The following is a 21,826-nucleotide window of genomic DNA, read 5'->3' on the forward strand; positions in this document are numbered from 1 at the left end:
TACATTTAGGCTTTTTCTACACAGTGCATTATTTTGCATCAGTGGGGTGTTAAATTCTAGTGTGTTGCACACTAAGTGGCCTGTGTGAACCCTGCTAGTGTACACTAAAAGTTCCATAGTGTGCGCTAATGTAGTCACCTTTCACACTTTTAGCGCTCACCAGCAGGGTCTACCCAGGCCAGTTAGTGTGCAACACACTAAAATTTACAACCCCTAGTGTGAACTAATGCACCATGTAGATAAGCACAAAGTCACAAAATGCAACAACAGAAGCTCTCTGGCAGGAACATGAGTAGGTCAAAGATATGGAAGGATCTTGGAGTGCGGAGAAGAACTGAAAGGTATGGTCTTAAGGTGCCAGTTTGTAAGGGCTCAAATCACACCTCCTTTACTTTATTTTGGTGAACACTTATACGAGTAGTCCCACTGAACTCTGTGAAACAACTTGAAATAAGGGTAGTACAATCTAACACTAAATATTTTGAGGTAAACAAGTATATCACAATCACAAGTGAACAACCAGCAAAAACAAATGGGGTGGGGATGAGCTAAGGTGTATATTCTCTTTATTGAATCTGGATGTTTTAATATGCCCTGAGCGAAACTGAAAATGGTTTAGAAACATTCAGATTTTCCCAGTTTGCCAAGGATTTCCAGTGGACCAAGTTGTACACTTTAGGACCAAAGCAAGGAGCCTACTAACCTATTAAAAGGGAAGAACATCTGAGCTATTAGGCCTAAATTATACCTACTATGACGATGTGATTCATGCGTGTGCACATGAACACCATGCCATCACTCTAAACTTTGAAGCAGGCACAAATAGAAAGACACAAAAATCTTGCATGTGCGTGCTTAAGAAAGCAGGATCCCAGGTGTCTTGTTCTGCTTTAAACCTGGCCTATTCACAAAAATAGAACAGGTACATAATGTGCATACTTGCAAAGAAATGTAGAGCCATGGACTGGTCATTGTAGGTTGCCCAATAAAAAGAAAGCACATGTTCATACTACTGTAGCACTCAATTCTTCAGGGTCAGAAGAAAGCTTACAAAAATATATGTAATATTCTTAAGCCCCTTCGTTTTCAGTTTAAACTGATTTTTACCTGAAAAATTCCCAGGTTTTATAAAAAGTATTACTCACTTTTTTCCAGTTTTCACCCAACTTTTGTATCATCGATAATGATAAAAAAGATCAGGATCAATATATAAAAAATAACTTATTTTATTAGGAAGATACAATACATTGCATGAGATAGATGTATTACAATAATACATTCATCTGTGTGTATATGCAAAACTACCTGTTGAAATAAGGCTATGTATTAGTCTATAAGATATAACACAATAAACAAACAGGCACACACACAAGCTCTGAAGTGCGTACAGATCTGAATGTACCGATGAATCTCACGCCCACCACATACACATTTCGAGCTGTTAGCAGGCAATGGTTAAGGCTACAATTTAGTCATGGGTATTTTTAGGAAAAGTCATGGATGGGTCAGGGGCAACAAACAAAAATTCGCAGCCCCGTGACCTGTTCATGACTTGTACTATACACCCCTAACTAAATCTTCAGGTGCATACTGCTGGGGAGGGCATCTGTTGGGGCCACTGCTGCTGGGGGCCACCCAGGGAAGCAGCTACTCTGTCCGCCCGGGGACTAGTGCCGGAGCTTGCTAGCAGCGACTGCACTGCCCGCCCAGGGACTGCTGCTCAGGCGATCCCGGAGGCCAGCCACACCGGCTGCTGCTTGGGCAGTCCCTGGGGGCCCCAGCCCCCACAGAGCTCACTGAGGTTGTGGAAAGTCACAGAATCTGTGATTTCCGTGACCTCTGTGACAAAAACGGAGCCCTAATAATGCTTTATAGATTTAACACACTAAAATGAGAAGAAAACAAAAATCTGTATCAGAATACGTTTCAGAACACAAGGAAGTGTTCGAAAGTTTTAAAAATACAAAAACAAGACAAAAGCATGAAGTTGAGTGTATGTGCTGCAAATGGTGTGGCCCAAGTATTAAAAATAAATATTTATAGGCTAATAGTTCTAAGTCTACAACAGTGAACTGTTTATTCAAATGAAAAGATTTATTTGGGAATTAGAGATATATTGTTGTCTTAAACTCAGAGGTAACGTTGGGTTTTGAGTTCTGTTTTAGTTCCACAATGTGACAGGGTCAGGCCAGATGGCTACAGGAGAGTAATAGAAGGCAGATATATTAGCCCCAGGTTAAGTAGGTCCCTTTTCCCTGGGTAAGGTAACAGGGAAGGTTCCAGAACAATCAGGAACCTTCTGGAGACAATTAGGACAGACAGGCTGATTAGAACACTTGCAGCCAATCAAGAAGCTGCTAGAATCAATTCAGGCAGGCTAATCATGGCACCTGGGTTTAAAAAGGAGCTCACTTCAGTCTGTGGTGCGTGTGTAAGGAGCTGGGAGCAAGAGGCACTAGAAGCTGAGAGTGAGAACACATACTGTTGGAGGACTGAGGAGTACAAGCATTATCAGACACCAGGGGAGGAAGGTCCTATGGCGAGGATAAAGAAGATGTTGGGAGGAGGCTATGGGGAAGTAGCCCAGGGAGTTGTAGCTGTCGCACAGCTGTTCCAGGAGGCACTCTAGACAGCTGCATTCCACAGGGCCCTGGGCTGGAACCTGGAGTAGAGGGCGGGCCAGGGTTCCCCCCAAACCTCCCAACTCCTGGTCAGACACAGGAGGAGTCGACCTGGACTGTGGGTTCACGAAAACGGCCAAACTGAGGGCTGCCGTGAAGCTCCAAGGCGAGCAAATCTACCAATAAGCACAAGACCCACCAAAGTAGAGGAGGAACTTTGTCACAACTGGTGTCAGGAATAGGATCTGGTGTGCACAGCGCGGCGGAAAACAGAGGGTGTTGCGGGGTGGGGAGGGAGAGGGGTTTTTTTTTTTCTCACCACAATGGAGGACGCAGTGCAGGCACTGATACAAGCCATGGCTGCCCAGCAGGAGGCTATCTGTGTCCAGGCAGCCGCGCAACAGGAGGGAGTGCGGCTGCAGCAAGAGACTAATCGCCTGCTGATGGACCAGGCTGCTCAAGACCGGGCTATGTTGCGGGAACTGGTAAACCAGGTAAAGGCCCTTACAGAGCTGAACCGCGGCCATGATGGGACGCAGATCATGCGTGCCAGCAATTGGCTGCAGAAAATGACGCAGGAGGAGGATGTAGAGGCATACCTCCTGGCATTTGAGAGGACAGCCCTGCGGGAGGCTTGGCTCAGAGAACAGTGATCTGGCATCCTCGCTCCATTCCTGCGTGGGGAGGCCCAGAAGGCCTACTTTGATTTGCCTGAAGAGGCTGTGGCAGACTACCCCCAGCTGAAAGCAGAGATCCTGGCCAGATCTGGGGTAATGACCGCAGTGAGGGGCCAGCAATGAGTGGAGGTACCAGGAAAACAAAACCCCGCGGTCCAAATTATATGACCTCATCCATCTCACACGAAAGTGGTTACAAACTGAGTCCCGGAGTCTGGAGGAGATACTAGAGGTTCTTGTCATCGACCGGTACATGAGAGAACTACCACCAGACCTTCGCGCCTGGGTAAGCCAGACTGAACCCTCCACCTACGACGAGGTTGTCGCGCTGGTAGAAAGGTGAAGGACGGCGAGGGAGCTGACCCGACCAGCTAAGGAAGAAGCACCCCGGGTTAAACTAGCACCATCAAGCCCTAGAGCTCGGGTGACTGGGCCACCAGGAGAGCCCAGGTGGAAAAAGAGAGGGGCTGAAGGCCCACCAGAAGCCACCAAGAGTCGGAGCACTGAGGGGGAAGAGGATCATGATGTTAGAATGCTCAAACCAAGAAACCGGGGAATGCCTAGGGCTCCATGCAGATGTTACGCCTGTGGGGAGTAGGGACACATAGCTGCACAGTGTCCCAATGCCGAGGAGCCTATGCAGTGTAACCTGGGGAACTCGGCAGACCCATGCTCCCTAATCCACCTTGTGGGGGGTCTCACTAACTCCATATATGTACACCAGACCAGAGAAGCTAAATGGTGTAGAGATCAGAGCACTGGTTGATTCGTGGAGTGCTATCATGCTTGTCTCGGGGAAGCTCGTGAAGCGTAGTCAGCTGCTGTGGGCTAAGCAGACAGGGATAACATGCGTCCATGGGACAGTTGGTTATTACCCCACCATCCCAGTAAAAATCGAGATTCAGGGGAACACTACTGAGGTAGCAGCAGGTGTAGTCCCTAAACTCCCATACCCGGTGCTCAGAGGGAGGGACTTCCCAGGGTTTGAAGACTTACTCCCAGTAGGGGAATTGGGGAAAGGGGGAAGCCCTGAAAGTAGTGAGGCATCCACAGTAGACTGTCAACTCCCAACCTCCTCTGAAATATCCCCAGATTTATTCTCCACTCCCAGACAGCGTAGAAAGACGAAAAGGGAAAGAAGGGCAGCTAAGGCCTTGGGAACCTGAATACTGGCCCAAAGCCAGAGGGTCGCTCTCATAGGTAGGCGGACCCGAGCAGTTGAAAAGGAGGCCACCCAGGAGGCAGAAGCACCCGAGTCTGACCCACACCCTAACGGCTCTGAACCAGGAGAGGCAACAGAGCCTGGCCCCCTAGATCTCAGGCAGATTAGCCCCGGGAGAGGAAATTTTGGATGGGACCAGGCTGAAGACCCAAGGTACGACAACATTAGGAAGGAGGTAACCGAAATAGATGGGGTCCCCGTGGAAGGCAAAACCCAGGGACCAGGACCCTACTTCATAATGAAGAAGAATCTCTTATACTGGGTTGCACCAGTATAGGGGCAGAAGGTACAGCAGATCCTAGTACCTCAAAAACACCAGAATGCTATATTAAGTCTGGCCCAGTCATCTTTTTGTGGGGGCAGTTGGGGGTAGAGAAGACCCTGGCATGGGTCCTGCGACAATTCTTCTGGCCAGGAGTACATGAAGAAGTGCGGAGGTACTGTGCGTCCTGCCCGGAGTGTCAGTTGCACAGTCCGCGTCCCCACTTGAGGGCACCTTTAGTACCCCTTCCCATCATAGAGGTCCCCTTCGAGCGAATAGCCATGGACCTAGTGGGACCCCTGGAGAAAAGACAGTCCAGGGCCACCAATATATACTTGTCATTCTGGATTATGCTACTCACTACCCAGAAGCCATCCCCCTGTGGAACACGGCAACTAAAACAATAGCTAGAGAGTTGGTGGGGATTTTTGCCCGAGTGGGGCTACCAAAGGAGATATTAACAGACCAAGGTACCTCATTTATGTCAAAGCTAATGAAGGACCTCTGTACGCTGCTCCATATACATACCCTGAGAACTTCAGTCTATCATCCGCAGACCGATGGGCTGGTAGAAAGGTTTAACCGAACCCCCAAGGCAATGATAAGGAAAGTGGTAAGTCGGGACAGGAAGGATTGGGACACCCTACTACCCTACCTTATGTTTGCAATCCGGGAGGTACCTCAGGTCTCAACTGGGTTTTCCCCCTTTGAATTATTATACAGACGCCATCCCCGTGGCATACTATATATCACAAAAGAAATCTGGGAAGAGGAACCCAGTGAGGGGAGAAATATAATTGACCATGTGTTGCAGATGCGAGAACAGATAGCCTGGGTCACGTCTGTTGTACAGGAACATTTGGAAAAGGCACAGGAGGCCCAGCGAACCCATTACAATCGCCAGGCAAAATTCCGACAGTTCCAACCAGGTTATCGGGGGATGGTGTTGGTACCCACGGCAGAAAGCAAGCTTTTGGCCCAATGGCAGGGGCCCTATGAGGTGGTTGAACCTGTGGGGGAAATAACCTACAAGGTGCGGCAGCCAGGACGTTGGAAACAAGAACAAATTTATCACATTAACCTCTTAAAGCTTTGGTACCAACGAGAGGCGTGTGTAGTGGCCCAAGAGACCCCGAGCCAGGGAAATAACACGCAGGAGCAGATCAGGATATCCACTGATCTGATACCAAACCAGAAGAAGGTATCAGTTACCTTCAGAAGGTATCAGTTACCAGAAGAAGGTATCAGTTATCAGGTATCAGGTATCAGTTACCTAACTGAGATGATCAACCAATACCAGGATGTGTTTTCAACCAAACCAGGACGGACCACCAAAGCATATCACCACATTATCACAGACCCTGGGGCAAAGGTAACTTTAAGGCCCTTTCGGGTCCCAGCGGCAAAAATGGAGCAGATCAAGGCAGAGGTAAAAAGGATGTTGGAGCTGGGAGTCATTGAAGAGTCCCACAGTCAGTGGTCAAACCTGATTGTGTTGGTGCCCAAACCTGATGGCACCACTAGGTTTTGTAATGACTTTCGCCGGCTGAATGAGATATCCAGATTCAATGCATACCCCATACCCCGTATCGATGAGTTAGCTGACCACCTGGGCAATGCCCGATTTTTGACCACCCTTGATTTAACAAAGGGATACTGGCAGATTCCCCTTGCCAAACATGCGAAAGAAAAGACGGCATTCTCTACCAGAGAGGGTCTGTTTCAATATACTTTCTTCCTTTTGGACTGCATGGGGCACCTGCCACCTTCCAGCATCTTATGGACAAGCTCCTACGGCCCCATACCAGTTATGCAGCGGCATACCTCAATGATGTGATTATTCACACCCCCGACTGGGAAACCCACTTAGAAAAGGTGGAAGCGGCTCTGGACATGCTAAGACAGGCTGGCCTCACAGCCAACCCAGCCAAGTGTGCTGTAGGGCTAGCTGAGGCTAAATACCTTGGCTACATTGTAGAAAGGGGCATGGTCAAGCCCCAACTAAACAAACTAGAGGCTATCCAAAATTGGCCCCGGCCGAATCAGAAAAAGCAAGTCTGGGCATTCCTGGGTGTGGTGCGGTACTACCGACGATTTATTCCCCATTTTGCTCCCAGAGCGAGTCCCCTGACAGACCTGATAAAAGCCTAGGGTCCAGACAGGTTGAAGTGGACAGATGCCGCAGAGAAAGCAAGCATTCATGGATCTACGGAGAGCCCTGTGCAGTAACCCCGTGCTTACAGCCCCAGACTTCAACAAAGAATTCATTTTACAAACAGATGTACCTGAAGTAGGATTGGGAGCTGTCCTATCATAGATGGTCAGAGATGAAGAACACCCAGTCCTCTCTACCTCAGCAGGAAACTCCTCCCGAGAGAGCAGAAGTATGCCATGGTTGAAAGAGAGTGCCTAGCTGTGAAATGGACCATGGAAACACTACGTTATTACCTTCTGGGACGACGGTTTACCCTTGTGACCGACCATGCACCCCTCCAGTGGATGCAGCAAAATAAAGAGAACAACGCAAGGGTGATCAGATGGTTCCTGTCCCTACAACCTTTCCAATTCACCATAAAAACCGAGCTGGAAACCACCATGGCAATGCAGATGGCTTGTCACGAGTACACTGCCTGACGTCCCAAGTTGCCCAACCCCGTAGTGTTGAGCAGAGGGGGGGGATATGTGACAGGGTTGGGCCACATGGCTACAGAAGAGTAATAGAAGGCAGATATATTAGCCCCAGGTTAAGTAGGTCCCTTTTCCCTGGGTAAGGTAACAGGGAAGGTTCCAGAACAATCAGGAACCTTCTGGAGACAATTAAGACAGACAGGCTGATTCGGGTTGATCTGATTAGGGTTGATTAGGGTTGATCTGATTAGGGTTGATCTGGGCACCTGGGTTTAAAAAGGAGCTCACTTCAGTTTGTGGTGTGCATGTAAGAAGCTGGGAGCAAGAGGCGCTAGGAGCTGAGAGTGAGAACGTGGACTGTTTGAGGACTGAGCAGTACAAGCATTATCAGACACCAGGAGGAAGGTCCTATAGTGAGGATAAAGAAGGTGTTGGGAGGAGGCCATGGGGAAGTAGCCCAGGGAGTTGTAGTTGTCACACAGCTGTTCCAGGAGGCACTCTAAACAGCTGCATTCCACAGGGCCCTGGGCTGGAACCCGGAGTAGAGGGTGGGCCTGGGTTCCCCCCAAACCTCCCAACTCCTGGTCAGACACAGGAGGAGTTGACCTGGATTGTGGGTTCATGAAAACGGCCAAACTGAGGGCCGTTGTGAAGCTCCAAGGCGAGCAAATCCACCAATAAGCGCAAGACCCACCAAGGTAGAGGAGGAACTTTGTCACAGCAGCAAAAGACATTGATGAAAGGAATTCAAAGCATTAATCTATGAATACTTTTTCCTTGTCTTTCTGGCCACCAAAATAAACCCCGATATTTATCCAGAAAAATTATTAATAGTTTTTTGCACTGATTTTCACGTAGTTTTTTTTTATTTTTGTTGTAGTAATAAACGCTGATAAATTCCAGGGGCGGGGAAATAAATAAAAACTGAAAACGAAGAGTCCTAAATATTCTTAAGACAACTTTTTAAGGACTTTCAGCTTGACCCTGCCATTTTGAAAGCCAGCAGCACCACCTCTGTTCCACCCCGCCAATTTCATACAGTAGAAATTCTCTCTAAACAAATTAAGCTGCATTTGAGATAAATGACATACACTTCAAGGCAGCCACATTTTAAAGAGGGCCTTCATATTTACACTAAATGAAATGTTAGCCAGAATTCCAGACCGTAGATCACCTGCTTGCATCTTGCTTAAAGGTCAGTTTAATGTTAAAACATCATTTAGCTATTTAGGCAAAACTGTATCAGACTGAAAGATATTTTAAATAATTTAATTTTCTGCTTTTTAAACCAACTGTAAAGCCGTATGAAAAAAAACTCACCTCACTCTGTCATTAGGCTCCCAAACTAATGGTATGCCAAAGGGACGTTCCTCAATTCACAGATATGGCTGTGGTTGTGATGAGCAGGAGGATATGAAATACCAGTTTTAATCAAAGTTTAGTTTCAAAGGCAGTGCTAACTGCAGTAAACTGGGGAAACTTTTGACAACCACCATCCTCTCCCCATGTTCTTTCTTCCCTTCCTCCTCCAACCTAGTGACATATTTCAAAGACTAACCTTCCAAGTGGTTTGTGGTTCCCTTTGGAACCCATCAAGGCTGCTTCTAAATTGGTGTCAGAATGATTACTACAGTCTATTACAAAGTATTCCTTTCCATCCAACCATTGCAAAAGGTTAAGCACACTGCCTTGACTGGGAACAAAGGCTTCAAGCACTGATCCACCATATGTTGCATACCAAACAAACGAAAGAGTGAAAACAATTGACATCATTATGCCCTTGAACAACATTTGAGATTGGCGTGTGTGTGTGTGTGTATATATTTATATTTATTTGGGATGGGGGCGGGAGGAATTGGAAGAGCACTTTCATCATCACTTTCAACAACTGAGTAAACAACAGGATGGGCTGCATACAGCAGCTACTGTATCTCACTGATGAATGCTTGCTGTCTGTCAAGACTTTTTCTGTGAAATACTTGCAGTAAGAAAGACACTATCATGGATGCCAGATAACCGTGACAATTGTATCCCTGGCAACAAACAAGTAAACTCAATTTTCCCAGTAAGACTGAAGATTCCTTTACATCCCACAAAGCCATGGAAGTTACCTTCCAATGTACTGTGCAGATTTACTTTATAAAAAGTTACATTCAGTTAGGATCCACATTTTCTGTAATAAGGACCTTTCTTCTTCTTATGTGGCATTTCCATTACTGGGGATGGGGAGCATTTTGCAAGCATGGTAGCTCATTCTGTACAATCCTCTGCTAATCTCTTTGTGGATGAATAATCCTTTTGATCCACCCAGGATACCGCACTGTCCATCCAAAATCTACTTTTTCTGCCTTAGGTCTTCTGCCATTAAATTTCCCTTTTAGTGCCCATAAGCATGCATTGCCTGCAGAACCTCTTAATATTTCTTTTCATAAGATCTCTGACTAGTGTTTGCTGAGTTCCAATAATCTCCAATAGTTTTTCAGTAGTTACTTGTTCTATCCATGATATTTTCAGAATTATTCTACAATACCATGATTTAAACGATTGTCAGGACTTTTAGAAAACCCAGTCTGAATACAGTTTTTTCATGGGTTTTTTGTTTGTTTGTTTTATACATTTGATGGACAGCTCAGGAAGAGAGAAGGAAAAGATTAAAACATTCTTTGGGAGCAATGGAAGGCGAACCATTTTAGCAGTGTGCTGTTAATCAGAGAATGAAACAGGCCAGTCCAGTTTTCACTGTTAAAACTGAGTGAAGTTGCAATAAAATAAAATTAAAAAGCATAAATGGTTTAAAAATAAATTTCAGTTTTACTAATCTAAGCTTTTAAATAGACGTAAGGTCAACATTGGTTGTAATGCTAGTTATCACAGACATGTATATATTTCTAAGTGAACTATTTCGCTCACCCCAGGTACATTTTTCATGCTATAAGAATGATTATAGATACACAATTCTAGCACAAATACAGATGCAGACCTCAGAAAATGAATTACAAATGAATATTACTAAAAACAAGGCAAGCCATGCAAGTAGCTTCTGTTTAGGAAAGTGTGGTCTGAACTATTCTAGCCAAAATGGCTAGCAAGGACAACATCATGTTCCATTTCCTTTGCCTGCCTCTGAAATCAGATTTAAACTGTTATGCTTGACTAATCAGCTAAAACTACCCTGACTCTATTTCTGTGAAAATTTAGTGTTCAGGAAAGTGAGAGATTAGGTTTGACTGAAGCCAACACGCTTAGTGTGCAGGTGCTCTGCAAATACACTACTGAGATGTCACACCGTGTACTACAACTGTGCTTGGCCACAAACTGAGGCCGCCAATAATGTTGAATTGTGATGATTTTGCATTGTGAGCAAAGTGAGAGTTAGAAGGAGACCAAACTCAGAAGTTTCCTGAGGTGAAAAAGTCGGTACATCACCCAACAGCATACCATCAACCTCTAGCCTTAGGGGGCCTAGGTGACTTAGAAGCACAAGTCCCACTGTTAGTCAATAGAATTTATCCTCTAAAGTCATTCGACCCTCATATCAGTTGTATTGCTATAACTCTACTGGTATAGTTAAAGTGGTACAACACCAACCCCTCCTTTGAGTGCAGATGCAGTAACATTGGTATAAGGGGGCTTATATCAGTACAGCTTATTCTTGTATGGCATGGGGAATGAGCTATACTGGTAAAGCACTTTTATAATGATATAACTGCCTCCATACTAGGGCTTTTACCAATATAACTATTTTGATAAAAATCCCCACCCCCTAAACAACATAATTATATTGGTGAAAGTTTTAAGTGTAGACCAGGCTTCAGGCGCTTTTGAAAATCCCACTCTAACAGCATAGACCATAACAATGTCAATAATTGTTTCTTCATCCATAAAAACGAAGACAATATTTACTACACAGAGTTGTCATAAGCATTATTTAACATTTGGGAAGTGTTTTGAAGAAAAAGAAGAAATGCAAGGTATTTCCATATTCCTGGTTTATGTGCCATAAAATTTGGAGAGAATTTCACATGAATTATATACAACATCACTTAAGTGTAACATGTGCAATACGGACTGTTTCCTGCTTGATATGCAAAACCAAACAAAAGCTTACGTATACTGCACAACATTTATTTTATGCAGTGTTGTTGTAGACATGTTGATTCCAGGATATTAGAGAGCTCTGTGTAAGCTTGAAAGTTTGTTTCTCTCACCAACTGAAGTTGGTCCAATAAAACATATTACCTCATCCATCTTGTCTCTCTAACGTTTATTTCAGTCAAAAATGAGAGAGAAAATAAAATTGATTTATTCCCTAAATGTGTGGCAATTTTGATTAAGTAACTAATGGGTGCAGGTGCTGATTCTATTCTTTCCTTCTTAAGGGAAACATTCATTTGGATTATTTCTAGACAAAGACCACAGTTTAAGATGTCAAGGATCCTGATGAACAACACACCACAATTACCAAAAAATATTTCTAGTGCACAAGAGTCATAAAACTTGCATCAAAGTACACTTGCCTTCACTGTAGCAGATAAAATTTGTCATTGTAGAGGAAAAACGCTAGGCATATGATAAAGAAGCCAACACTGAACTGCTTTAGGCTAACTGCAAAGTGGCACCTTTTGCAAAACTGTTCAAAAGAGTTTAAGAGCTCTTCATGATGTAGAAATCTTGGGCTTTAAATATTTGTATAAAATAGTCCCGGTGAGTGTTCACCTGCTGTCAGGGAACTCTAGAATTCAACTCTTTCCATGAATTACTTAACACACTCTCCAGCCCACCTCTTCAACTCATAAAATTCTTATGAGTAGAAGGTAATTCTTGCTCCTTTAGCCCCTCTAGAAAGTATGGGCTCTTGTTCCTCAGGACCAGTTTCAAATATGGGCAGGTATTTTGTTGAGGAGTCTCACGAAACCACAGTGACAATGAAATGTAGGTATTTAGTCTGTACCCGGGTTGGAAACTGGACAAGGTAACGGAGCTAACATCTCTATTGTAGTGAAAGAATCATAGGGACTTTAGGCTCCTTTGAGCAGAGACCATGTCTTCTTATGTTTGGAAAGCATCTAACATTGTGGATGTACTGCAATACAAATATATGCAATAACTGCCACAAGTGGCGAGAACACCGGTTTTCAGTCCCATCCAAGAGACAGCACGAAGACCCTTTTAGCACCAGGCCAAGGCATGAATAAGTACGGACTCTGAGGGGGAAGAATGCTGTTCCAGCTACTCAATCATCATCTCCACTTCCTGCAACACCTGGATTTTCCCTACTGGTCTCCCTGCAAGAACTAACCAGGCACAAATTTGGATCAATCACCCTTATGAGATCAGACAAGATCACAGAAACAGGTGGTAAGGCTGCAGGCAAAATATACACTTCTCCAATAACAACAATGGAGTAGTCAGACTCAGAGGGTTTGTCTCCACTTACTGGGGGATCGAAGCGTGGCGATCGATCCACCGGGGGTCGATTCAGCAGGTCTAAATTGACCGCTGATCGCTCTTCCGTTGACTCCGATACTCCACCGGAACAAGAAGCATAAAGTAAGTTGATGTGAGAGTTTCTCCCGTTGACCCAGCGTGGTGTGGACACCGCAATAAGTCGCCCTAAGGTACGTCAACTCCAGCTACATTATTCACGTAGCTGGAGTTGCGTAACTTAGGTCAACTTAGTCCCGTAGTGTAGACCTGCCCAGAGAAATGTATATTTTACCTACAGTCTTACCATCTCGATCTGTGCTCTTGTTAGATGACCAATTGATCCAAAATTGGGCCTGGTTAGCAGGGATGGCATGTATCTTAAATTTGTATTTCCTGGTTTTCAGGGAGGTTAAATCATATTACCTTCAGGGCCCACTCAAGATCCCAGCTCAGATGGGCAGGGAAAGTGGCCTAGACGCCCCGCAGAGGGGCAAGACCCCCCACCAGATGTCAGCACACAAATGGGAGGGGAGAATATGGGACTGATGGGGTCCCCCACTCCACCTGCTATCCATCCCCATGTCCCGCACAGTGTCCCACATGCTTCTCCCACTCCCCCATTCCCATCCCCTCCCTGGACCTGAGGGACCCCCCACCGCTACCACCCATCCCCATAATCCCCCCCCATTCCTCACCACAGCCCCAATCCCCTCTCCCCCCCACCCCTCACAGCAAGCATTCACATCTGTAATTTTTCTTTTGGAAAACAGTTTGAGCACCTTCTGAATTATCTGCCATACTCAAACTACACAAGCACAAAATAAAACCCCCCTTGACAGAGGCAGATATTAGCAAAATCTGCATCTTTCATTTTCAGAATTCTGCTAAGGGTAGGTTTCAAACTTACAATGCCTGGGAGTAGGTCAGGTTTGCTGGCCAAAGCATATCCCCACAAGCCACTAAGCTCACATGGAAGCTGGCTGGCTGAAAACTCATCTTGGCTAGTGTCTGGTCTACATCCCAGCTTGTAACCAGTCCTTTGGGAATGACTCCTTTAGCATGCCAGACCTCAAGGATCCACACGGTTCCCCAGACGCAGGCCCATGGCCTTCATGACTTGCAAACTGGGTCTTTGGGCACCAGCAATCCTTCTCCATGGCTTCCTGAAGTGAGTCCAGCCAAGCCAGACGGCGAGGGAAGGCTTAGATTTTACTCATTCAGGACACAATGCTCTCAGTAGGTATTTGCACTGACACCAGGCAACCTTTTCAAAAGAAGGTAACAATTTATTAGTCACCTGACATAGAGAATCTGAAAATCCTTCATTTAGCATAGAGAAGCCAAGGATAAGATGGAGTTCAGACTGGCAAAGATCATGGCTCCCTTCAGCCATGATACTGTAGCTATCATCTTTCCTTCCTCTCCCTGTTTCTTTGTGCCAATCCCAGGTCAGAGCCCTGTGTCTCTGAGGGTATATCTACACTGCCATTAAACACTCGTTGGCCCATGTCAGCTGACTCTGGATCACAGGGTTCGGGCTGTGGGGCTGTAAAACTGCAATATAGACATTCAAGCCTGGGCTCTAGGGGTATGTCTACACAGCAACTAGACAACCGCGGTTGGCCATGCCAGACTTGGGCTTGCGTGGCTCGGGCTGCAGGGATGTTTCATTGCTGTGTAGACTTCCAAACTCTGGCTGGAGCCTGGGCTCTAGGACCCTACCTGCTGCACCAATGCAGCGTTTTAAATGTAGATTTGCCCTGAAGCATGCATAAGGACGGAGGAGGGGGTGCAGGGACACATGAGGATGGGGGGCTGGCTGAATCGGAGTGGAAGGGTGGCTGAGTGGGGATGCAGGGACACATGGGGACAGGGACAGATGTGCATGACTGAATGAGAGAAGCTAGAGGTCAGCCATGGTCAGCAGGGGGGAAGCTCCCTAACAATCCCTCCCCTTCCAAAAAAAACCTCCTGTTCCATACTTCTCCTAACCACACCCAACAACCCTCCAGGTTTGCTCCCAGACTCCTTCCCAGCAATTACTTCCCTCTCCCTCAGCTCCTCTGTTACCCCTGACTTCCCCAAGCCTTTGCACTGCTTCTGAGGGGTGCGGGAAATACATGTCTGTATTGTAATTTAAATGAATTATGACTCAAAGTTCTGAACTAATATGCCTAGTAAGGAATCCATTTGTCAAAAAACATTTCCTGAATAATTTTTGTCGTCTGTGTTGTTACAGACATGCTGACTGGTATTTTGAAATAAATTACCAAAATAATTGAAACTGGCATGATTACATTGTGTTATTTTGGCAAATAAAATAACACAATGCAGAATTTTGCAGAATTTTAAAATATTGTGCACAGATTGTTTAATGTTTTGGCACAGAATTCCCGCAGGAGTAACTGTAGCAATAACAAGAGGAAATCTCCTAATACATCAAAACACAAAAAAGATATTTCATCCATTAGTCTTTGATGATACAATTATTTCTTATATTGAAATAATGTACACTCCATGTGCCTATACATGAGTTTATTGTACACATTTTACATCTCACTACTACAATATTCAGTGCTGACAAAGATTTCTTGTTTTCTTGTCTAGTTTTACACACAGAAAAGATATACAATGGGACCTGTACTCAGCATATGGCAACATACGAGTGCTATGTTCACTTTAACTTTTGCCCTGCTCAGAAAAGTTATTGGCAACTTGCTTTCATATAGTTTTTCTCCCATCCCTTCTCACTGTCACAGGATACTTACTTAGCATTACTGCTTATCTGTAATCCTACTCCAAAAATTAAAGAAAAACAAAAAAAACAAACATGACCCACAACAAATAAGAGCTTTACAATTTTACATGTTTTCAATAAAATTTTAGTTGGGAGTATTTCCTATACTTATTCTCCAGATCAGGAAATGTGCTTACATTTGGTGAATGAATGAGTCTTCAGCTGCATTGAAATAAAACTGAATAGGGCAATCACAGACACAGAAGAAATTGTAATTTTGGCCTCTTGAAGCAACTGCATTTATAAAATTGAGTTTTCCCTTAAAATGCCAAGTGAATTCTTGCTTCCAATAACAAATAAAAGATTCTACCTCCCACCCACCCTAACCTCCTTAGTTTTTCTACAAGATCTGTGTACCCTGTTCTGTGGAGATCAGACAAAAAGAACTAGTTCTCTCCATACTCGTCCTTTAGGTACTCAAACATTTAAGTACTTTTTTTGTTTTTAATAAACACACACGCACACCAATGCAGTGCAGAGTCTTAACATTACATTTCTTGAGGGGTGAGAGTAGGCAGGGATAATTACTATTGGAAGCATGTCACTACAGACGGTGGGGAAAAAAAATCTTAGATATGCTGAAATTGAAGGTTCCACTGCTTCTAGTGATTTTTGGGGGTCTGCACCAAGCTGTTTAAAGCAGGAAGAATAGCCACAGGCCCCCCCCTTCTCACCAATGAACCAATGGCTTCAAGTGTAAACAGTCAACAAGTCTTTAAAGAAAAAACCCTCTACATTCAATATATGCAGGAAAGTAAGACTGGCAACATAGATACTTTTAAAACATGAAAAGAAATATCTAGTGCTCATGTTCAACAGTTTTTGACTGAAATAACTAAGATGATGAGAAATAAGCAATGAGAAGCACCACTGTGTTGATGTTTTAATAAGCAAGGGGAGAAGGGAAAGATACAACTTTTTAAGAAAAAGTGTAGCAGGATGCTTTCACCAATATTAGTAATTCAGTGATAAATACACTGTGGTTAACAGGAATACCTTATTTATACTTTTCCCCTTAAGAGTAAAGTTCCTAATCCAACAACTCAGTAGTAGTTTTATAAATAAGCAAAACATCAATTAGGACTTCAAAACAAAGAGTCTTTCTGCAGATGGAAACCAAAAGAAATAATAAAACTAATAGTGGAATGTGCAGCAAACAGTTTCATTTTGTAAAACAACTATGACAGAGGGCAATAGCTTTATCATTCTATGATTGGAAAAAGAGAACATAAGCACTTTTAACTGGAAAGGATTCTATATAGATAGAATTTTGTTTCCTGAAACATCTGTTTGAGAAAATTAAAAATTAGGCTCTATGGAAACTAAAATTTCTTATATTTCAGTTCAAGATAATAACTTCAGTGACCACAGTCAGGGAAACTCAATTGATAAAACCAACCCTAATCTCAAATTTGGCCAGAAAGCAACTCACCGCTCAAGGTGCAATGCTAGCTCAATTTACTCCCCAGAAAGGCTCATGAGCAAGCTATCTGCAGTGCACTGCCAAACCACACAAAGTTACTATAAATGGTGCTGCAAGACTGAGTGTGTTCAGATAAGACAATCCAACTGGTTTCCCTCTGCTATACGTGTTAGATTCAAGCTACAGTTAGAGGCCCGTAGTTTGTATCTCTCCAGCATGCCAAGGCCATTTATATGGGAGAGAAGAACTAAAATGAGAAATTAGTAACGTAGAAAGCATAACATGAGATGGTGCCATTTTAGACCACGTGGATGAAGTCTTTTAATTCAATTTTATTAGTCAGCTTTTTTATTTTTTTAATGCAAGTAATGTTTATCGTAAAAGTTTGGTGACACCAAATATATAGGGGAGGGAGGCAGATATGGGTCTAAAAATCAAGGAGCCAAGAAACATGATGCTTTGATTGTTTTCCTGTAACTAAAAGATAAACTTATCACTGTTTTTCAAAGCCAGAACAGTTAAGCTGGACAACTTTTGAATGCAAGACTGTCTATACTACAGAAAGTGCAGTGACTCACATCTGCAGTTAGAAGCACTTGTCCAACTAGTGTGGATTCCGCTGAGTTCAACAGGTGCAGCAAAGCATGCCAGACACCTGACAGATTGAGAACGGGCAACTGCATTTAACACCCAGTGTCAATCAGCAGTTTCTGTAGTGTAGACACTGCCCAAGAATCTAAATGAACGTTTTATCTGTTCCACTGTAAGTGAAATCAATGCTTACAATCCTGTAAGTTTAATCAGTTAATCACATAAGAATCTAGCAAAAAAAAAAAAATTGTTATAGTACAGACAAAAATAAAACTAAAATTCCAAATGTAACACTTCACACCAAAAGAAATGCTGTCAAGACAGGCCAGATGTTCACCACTTTACTACTAAGAACTCAGATTCAGAACAGCAATTCACCTGTTGTCAAACATTTGTGATTCTGGACCCTGAACTGTTAGCTCTAGAGTGGAAGAAAGGGTGAAAGATTAGTTAAGTTTACATTGGACTTGAAAATAGAATAGTTTGCTGAAACCATGAGCAGTTTATTAGCAGTCTGAAGGGAAAGCAATTATCAACAGTATTGTAACACTTCCTCACCTTCCCCTACTACTACACCCCTTCCCTTGAAAAGAGAGAGAAAACATAAAGATCCAAGGAGAGATGGTGGCCTCAAGAACAAAAGTAGTGCTCAAGGAAAATGAGGTGCCAACTGGCCAGTTTGCTAAGGGCTTATCTTCAAATACAGTGCTACAGCAGCGCAGCTGTACATTGTGCACGGCACAGTGGTGCAGTTGCTATATGAAGATGTTATTACGCCGATGGGAGCTTCTCCTGTTGGCATATTTAATCCCACCTCCCCGAGAGGTGATAGGTATGTTAGCAGGAGAAGATCTCCTGTCGACATAGCACTGTCTGCACAGGGGTTAGGTCGGTATAACTATATTATTCAGGGGTGTAGACTTTTCATACCCCTGAGCAATGTAGATATATTGATATAGGTCTGTAGTATAGACCTGGCCTAACACATGCATTAACAAAAGTTTCAACATAAACAGAGTTCCAAGAAAAAGTTACACTGAAAGTTATGAAAGAATCATTACTATTGATCTGGGTGCCTATACATTAGATTAACATTTTATTACACCCATCACCATCCTCCTAAGAGAATCCATGGCACAGCAATATTATATTTGGTTGAGGCTGTTAAATCCTCAGGGTTTTCTCTTCTCCATTTTGTAGTTACATGCTATCTGCTCATGTACAGATAAGCCATTCAGAAGTAGGCTTCTTATTTATTTTTAAACCATTCTTTCATCGTTTTCTGCACATGCTTCTTCTTCATCTTAACAGAGGCAGGGCAGATTTCAGCGAGAAAAGGACAAGTGACATATTTTCTGCTTTTCAATAATGAATATTAAGAAACAAAAAATCGGTATCCAATTCATTGCACTAGTGACAGGGGGAGGGGGGGGGAGGTCTTAATGTTATTGTGCACAATATTTACTGCCAAGGGCTAATGAGGGCAGCTTAAGCAAAGCACTCTGAAATTCTTTGATGTAAGATGCTATTAATGTAGCATTTTGTATTTCTATATTTTCTTCTTTATAGCACCTTCCAAATGTCCACCTACAATTCGACCAGCTGAGACAGCTGGACTCTTCAGATATACTTGGCTTGGCTACACTTGCGAGCTAGAGCACATTAAAGGAGCCCCGGGCGCACTAGCTCACACTACCCGTCCACACTGGCAAGGCATGTAGAGAGCTCTGACTCCGTGGCTAGAGCACTCCTTGTACTCCACCTCGGCAAGTGGAATAAGGTTTGGTGCACTCCCACTGGAGCGCCGTGGCGCCAGTGTGGACACCCTGGTCCTATAGTGCGCTCTGATCGGCCTCCAGAAGTGTCCCACAATGCCTGTTCTAGCCACTCTGGTCATCACTTTGAACTCTACTGCCCTGCCCTCAGGTGACCAACCGTCAGACCCGCTCTTTAAATTCTCTGTTTGCTCAGCCAGGCGTGGAGTGCTCTCAGCGAATCTTTCCAGGTGACCATGCCTCCACGCACCAGGAGATCCCCAGTATGGAGCAATGGTGAGGTGCTGGACCTCATCAGTGTTTGTGAGGAGGAAGCTGTCCAGACCCAGCTGCGCTCCAGCTGTAGGAATTACGATACCTTAGGGCAGATATCAAGGGACATGATGGAAAGGGGCCATGACCAGGATGCACTGCAGTACAAGGTTAAAGCGAAGGAGCTACACAATGCCTACCGCAAAGCCCGCGAGGCAAACAGCCGCTCCCGTGCAGCCCCTGCGACCTCCCATTTCTACAAAGAGCTGGACGTGATACTTGGGGACGACCCCACCTCCATTCCGAGGACCACCTTGGACACTTCAGAGCCCAGTGCAACAAGGCAGGAGGAGGAGGAGCAAAGCAGGAGCGAGGGTGCTGAGGAGGAAGACACCCCAGCATCCCTAGATGCATGCAGCCAGGAGCTGTTCTCAAGCCAGGAGGAAGGTAGCCAGATGTGGCGGCCGGGGCTTGGGGAAGGACAAACACCAGAGGAGGTTCCCAGTAAGCGGCTTTTATTTTGGGAAGGAAGTTAGTTGGTGTGAGCTCTTGGGGCGAGGAGGGTTAGGGCAGCATGCATGCCTAGATGTGGAATAGGGTGTTGAGCTGCTCTCTCACATTGTGGTAATCAGCCTCAGTGATCTCTTCAAAGGTCTCATCCAGAACTTGGGCAACGCGCTTGCGCAGGTTTCTCGGGAGAGCCACTGTGGTCCTTGTCCCAGTAAGGCTAACTTGTCCGCGCCACTGTGCCGTGAGGGGTGGGAGGACCATTGCTGCACACAGGCAAGCTGCATATGGGCCAGGGCGGAAGCCGCATTGCAGTAGAAGACCCTCCCTTGCTTCCCAGGTCACTCTCAGCGGCGAGATATCTTCCAGGACGAACTCCTGTGGAAAATGTGGGGACAATGTTCAGTATAGGGGCCCCCTGCCACTGTTGGCTCTCCCCAAGGCACAGAAACCCATAGGACAGTACAGCCGTGGAACAATCACGCTTGACAATGTGCTTACTCACCATTTTGGGGCTCCCATGGGTTATGTGCGCTCGCTTTGGGACAGGCAAATTATGCTATTGTGTAGACTGTGCTTGCCCTTAAGTATGGGAAAATCATTGCTCTGCCTGGTGTGAACAATACTGCCTCTGTTAAGTGCTGCATTTTGCCTTTACAGATGCAACCTTGAGATCTCAGCCATCCGTGTTATCACCGGCCGAAAGACTCCAAAGAATCAGAAAGAGGCCACGTAGAAGCAAGGAAGACATGTTGCATGAAGTAAGGCAGCATTCAAGTAACGAAAATCAAAAAGCGCAGGAATGGCGGGACAGTGAAAGGAGGATCCACCAGCAGAATGAGGAGTGCTGGCACAAAAGCGCGGTGCTCTGGCAGCAAAGCACGGATCGACTGATAAGCATAATGGAGCGCCAAGCGGACTCGATCCAGGCGCTCGTAGCCATGCAGGCGGAGCACTACCATGCCCCCCTGACCCCTGCAGCCCTGAAAACTTTCCCTTGTGCCCCCACGTCACCTCCAACCCACTTTCCCCAACATCCAGGTTCTTACCGCCACCAGCTGCCTCCAACACCTGTAGCTTCACCACCCAGCCCTGAAAACTACGACCCTTACCCACTGCACTCAACCCCCATCACCATGCAGTATAGCCAGCCTGAAGTGCAGCACTCACTGCACAGCACTCCAGACAGGAAGGCTGAGTATGATAACAGGACATACGCAAATCTGTGATTGTACCATTCCCCACCCTACCCCCTTGCCCTTTCTGTTTCCCAAGCAGTTGTGTTTCTTTTCAATAAATGGATTTTTTGGCTTTGAAAATATTCTTTATTATTGCATAAAGTAAAAGATAACCAGGAAAGAAACAGGCACTGCAAGTCAGCATAGCAAACACAGATTCCTACTAACATTGGAACCACTGCACTTCACTCCCGTGCAGGGCACCAGACATTACTGGTGGCTTTCAGCCTCAAATTGCTCCCTCAAGGCATCCCTAATCCTTGCAGCCCCACACTGGGCCCCTTTAATAGCCCTGCTCTCTGGCTGTTCAAATTCAGCTTCCAGGTGTTGAACCTCCGAGTTCCATGCCTGAGTGAATCGTCCACCCTTCCCTTCACAAATGTCATGGAGGGTACAGCACACAGAT

The 21,826-nt window shown here is 44.9% G+C and overlaps 1 protein-coding gene across 4 annotated transcripts in view; it reads right to left on the minus strand.

The window, feature by feature from the left end:
• The window catches only part of AGPAT3 (1-acylglycerol-3-phosphate O-acyltransferase 3), a 143,274-nt gene that overhangs the window by 117,842 nt on the left and 3,606 nt on the right, over positions 1-21,826 (minus strand). The window contains exon 2 of one of the 4 annotated variants that reach the window (XM_074969304.1): positions 20,294-20,560. The exons of the other annotated variants lie outside the window; for them this stretch is intronic. The gene's annotated coding sequence lies outside the window, so the exon portion shown is untranslated. The remainder of the gene's footprint in view (positions 1-20,293; positions 20,561-21,826) is intronic. 4 annotated transcript variants of the gene reach the window in all.

This window comes from Natator depressus, chromosome 1 (assembly GCF_965152275.1).
Source record: "Natator depressus isolate rNatDep1 chromosome 1, rNatDep2.hap1, whole genome shotgun sequence".
NCBI classification, from domain to species: domain Eukaryota; kingdom Metazoa; phylum Chordata; order Testudines; family Cheloniidae; genus Natator; species Natator depressus.